The sequence below is a fragment of the Ranitomeya imitator genome, chromosome 6 (genome assembly GCF_032444005.1).
Source record: "Ranitomeya imitator isolate aRanImi1 chromosome 6, aRanImi1.pri, whole genome shotgun sequence".
Lineage (NCBI taxonomy): Eukaryota > Metazoa > Chordata > Amphibia > Anura > Dendrobatidae > Ranitomeya > Ranitomeya imitator.
This window is the reverse complement of record NC_091287.1, coordinates 448,052,737-448,057,231: the sequence shown is the minus strand read 5'-3', so window position 1 is coordinate 448,057,231 and position 4,495 is coordinate 448,052,737. Positions and strand designations below refer to the sequence as shown.

The following is a 4,495-nucleotide window of genomic DNA, read 5'->3' as shown; positions in this document are numbered from 1 at the left end:
ATGTTTTCTCACATGCTTTAATTCACACTTCATGTAGGTTTGGCAAAACATAGCCAGTCTGGGATGTTTTTCGTTGTAAGAAAAGGTATTCATCTTGCCACCCAACCCCATAGGTCAGACATATGAAGAATACGGGAGACTGTTGTCACATGCAGTACACAATCAGTACTTGCCAGGAATTTCGGCAGATCCTCTAATGTTGCTGTGGTGATTTCCAGACAACTTTTCTTCTCATCTTTTCATCAATTCTTTTAGCGACGTCATGTTGTAGATAATGTCACTGATATGTCAAATTTAAGCCACTTATTGATGACAATATTCACAGTATTCCATGTTATAGGTAATGTCTTGGAAATTTTTTGTACAGATCTTCTGACTGAAAACTTTCAACAATGCGATCCATTTGCTTTGTTTCAAAGCGGTTATCAGACTATAACTTTTGCTGTAAAATGCAACTAAAAACTTGTCAGAAAAATCCTACGAGAATACATAAACTATATGTGCGGTTACTCAATCACTGTAAATGATGGCAGCTGTATACTTACTACTATTTAACATGAGTTTAGATATGATCGGGTAATTGTGAATTCAACCACATTGACAATCATAAGCAGGTATTAACACGTACAGTACAGACCAAAAGTTTGGACACACCTTCTCATTTAAAGATTTTTCTGTATTTTCATGACTATGAAAATTGTACATTCACACTGAAGGCACCAAAACTATGGATCTGTCTAAGCAGGGCTGGGCTTAGATAGTACTTGGATGGGAGACCTCCTGGGAACACCAAGTGCTGTAGACCGTTTTGGTGACATTTTGCCCCCTTGCTCAGCTCGGCTAGTATAGAGCGGTGCCTTGCCAGACACCGACCTTACATAACCTAGAGGCTGGAAGCCCCAAGCCCCACAAGGCCTCTGAGACTGCAGCTAAGGATGCCACCCTGCCACCTCCTCGCATGCCTCACACCGAGATCCCTGCTGTGGCTAGGAGTGCTTATTGACCCCGCAGCCTGCCTTCTGGAAATGATGGCGTTATAAGCATCCCGGACCGTGAAGGGGGCAGATTTTCAGCGGGCGCCCCGGGGATGATTTTTAGAGGCCGGCAGCAGTAAGGCTACGTTCACACTAGCGTTCGGCTAGTGTGCATCGCGCTAGCGTCGGGCGACGCAGCGGCGACGCACGCGTCATGCGCCCCTATGTTTAACATGGGGGACGCATGCGTTTTTGCTTGTTGCGTTTTCCGACACGTGCGTCTTTTTTGACGCTAGCGTCGGACCAAGAAAACGCAACAAGTTGCATTTTTCTTGCGTCCGATTTTCATCAAAAAACGACGCACGCGTCGAAAAACGCAGCGTTTTTCGGTGCGTTGTGCGTCGCGTCGCCGACGCAGCGGCGCACAACGCTAGTGTGAACGTAGCCTAACGTCTTTTTCTGCAAAGAAGCTTGTGTAACTAACCCAATCAGATGGCTACCCAGGACCCAAATTCAGGGCTGGGAAGGAGCGGAAGGGAATTGGGGGGTGTTTTCCTGCTAAGGCACAGAAATAATCATTAGAAGAAAAAACAAGAGAGTCTGATGCATGGTGGCGCTGAGGCTGCAGGGGCAAATAGGTGTGGCCACATGCAAGCATATGTGCGTGCTCGCTTGCGTGTGAGTGTGTGCTTCCTAGTTGTGGCGCGCTGCAGACAGTCAAAGGGGTTGTTCCCTTTCAATAAAAGTTCATCCCAGCTTGCAGGCTATTAGAAAGCAACAAACCACCCTGTACTCACCCTACCCGGGTCCACCGGAGGGTCTCAGCGCTGCTCTAGGTCTGTGGCATTAGCTGCGACGCTGACGTCACGTCGGCAGCCGATCAGTGAGCTCAGCGGCTCTGAGCAGGGCGTTCTGCCTACAAACCCTTTAAGGGTGACAGCAAAAAAGTGAAGAGAAGGGAAAGCACAAAAGGGCCTCTTGCTGAGCACTGGACAGGGCAGCCGGCAGCCAGACTGCAAAGTAGAAAAGCAGCAAGTGAGAGGCCTGTCTCTGCCTACGGCCACACCACCCTGAACACGCCCGATCTCGTCTGATCTCGGAAGCTAAGCAGGGTCGGGCTTGGTTAGTACTTGGATGGGAGACCGCCTGGGAATACCAGGTGCTGTAGGCTTTTGTTTTTCCTTCCTTCCACCAGCAGGGGTCACTCTCCTCTATGCCTTTTTTCCATTCCCTTTCACAAGGGCACACATGCTTCTTTCTTCTTTTCACTCTTCACTCTGTTCCATCCTTGCAAAATACCAGCATCCTTCTCATCACCGTGGGCCTCCAGCATTGTTGCTTATTTACTTTTAATACTAGGCTTCTTTTCAACAGGACCAGCGCCTCCTGCGGGCTTGGAAGCAACCGCCGGCAACCTGGTGGCCAGTTTACAGGTCAAAGCAAGCAGAACACCTTTGCAGGCAACACGACCCCCTGAAGAGCAGCTCACAGTCACTCGCAACCATCTCACCCTCTTCCTTCATTCGCTGCTGGACGTCTCGATCCGCCTCAAGTTGCGGCTCCAGCTGGCTCTTTCTGTCACGTCCCCCCCAGATGAATGGTTTAGCCTGCAGAAGACCCTGCGTCGAGCCATTTTTAAAGACACCTGATGCTCAGGCCCTGCTGCGGCGGGTGTTTCACTGCAAAACAAACAACACCTATAGTGGCAGACCAGCCATTGCATGGGCCCTTCGGAGACCCTGCGTTGAGCCATTTTTAACCCCTTTACCCCCAAGGGTGGTTTGCACGTCAATGACCAGGCCAATTTTTACAATTCTGACCACTGTCCCTTTATGAGGTTATAACTCTAGAACGCTTCAACGGATCCCGGTGATTCTGACATTGTTTTCTCATGACATATTGTACTTCATGATAGTGGTAAAATTTCTTTGATATTACCTGCGTTTATTTGTGAAAAAAATGGAAATTTAGCGAAAATTTTGAAAATTTCGCAATTTTCCAACTTTGAATTTTTATGCAATTAAATCACAGATATGTCACACAAAATACTTAATAAGTAACATTTCCCACATGTCTACTTTACATCAGCACAATTTTGGAACCAAAAATTTTTTTTCTTAGGGAGTTATAAGGGTTAAAAGTTGACCAGCAATTTCTCATTTTTACAACACCACTTTTTTTAGGGACCACATCTCATTTGAAGTTATTTTGAGGGGTCTATATGATAGAAAATACCCAAGTGTGACACCATTCTAAAAACTGCACCCCTCAAGGTGCTCAAAACCACATTCAAGAAGTTTATTAACCCTTCAGGTGTTTCACAGGAATTTTTGGAATGTTTAAATAAAAATGAACATTTAACTTTTTTTCACAAAAAATTTACTTCAGCTCCAATTTGTTTTATTTTACCAAGGGTAACAGGAGAAAATGGACCCCAAACGTTGTTGTACAATTTGTCCTGAGTACGCCGATACCTGACATGTGGGGGTAAACCACTGTTTGGGCGCATGACAGAGCTTGGAAGCGAAGGAGCGCCATTTGACTTTTCAATGCAAAATTGACTGGAATTGAGATGGGACGCCATGTTGCGTTTGGAGAGCCACTGATGTGCCTAAACATTGAAACCCCCCACAAGTGACACCATTTTGGAAAGTAGACCCCCTAAGGAACTTATCTAGAGGTGTGGTGAGCACTTTGACCCATTAAGTGCTTCACAGAAGTTTATAATGCAGAACCGTAAAAATAAAAAATGTTTTTTTTCCAAAAATTATCTTTTCGCCCCCAATTTTTTATTTTCCCAAGGGTAAGAGAAGAAATTGGACCCCAAAAGTTGTTGTACAATTTGTCCTGAGTACGCTGATACCCCATATGTGGGGGTAAACCACTGTTTGGGCGCATGGGAGAGTTCGGAAGGTAAGGAGCGCCGTTTGACTATTCAATGCAAAATTGACAGGAATTGAGATGGGACACCATGTTGCGTTTGGAGAGCCACTGATATGCCTAAACATTGAAACCCCCCACAACTGACACCATTTTGGAAAGTAGACCCCCTAAGGAACTTATCTAGATGTGTGGTGAGCACTTTGACCCACCAAGGGCTTCACAGAAGTTTATAATGCAGAGCCGTAAAAATAAAACAAAAATTTTTTCCCGCAAAAATTATTTTTTAGCCCCCAGTTTTGTATTTTCCCGAGGGTAACAGGAGAAATTGGACCCCAAAAGTTGTTGTCCAATTTGTCCTGAGTGCGCTGATACCCCATATGTGGGGGGGAACCATTGTTTGGGCACATGGGAGGGATCGGAAGGGAAGGAGCGCCATTTGGAATGCAGACTTAAGATGGAATGGTCTGCAGGCGTCACATTGCGTTTGCAGAGCCCCTAATGTACCTAAACAGTAGAAACCCCACACAAGTGACACCATTTTGGAAAGTAGACCGCCTAAGGAACTCATCTAGATATGATGTGAGAGGTTTGAACCCCCAAGTGTTTCACTACAGTTTATAACGCAGAGCCGTGAAAAT

General features: G+C 45.8%; 1 non-coding gene across 1 annotated transcript; it reads left to right on the top strand.

The window, feature by feature from the left end:
• The first annotated feature begins 2,026 nt into the window (after positions 1-2,026).
• LOC138643636 (5S ribosomal RNA) lies at positions 2,027-2,145 on the top strand. Its single transcript, XR_011314222.1, has one exon. It is a non-coding gene; the product is annotated as a 5S ribosomal RNA (ribosomal RNA).
• Positions 2,146-4,495: the final 2,350 nt, after the last annotated feature.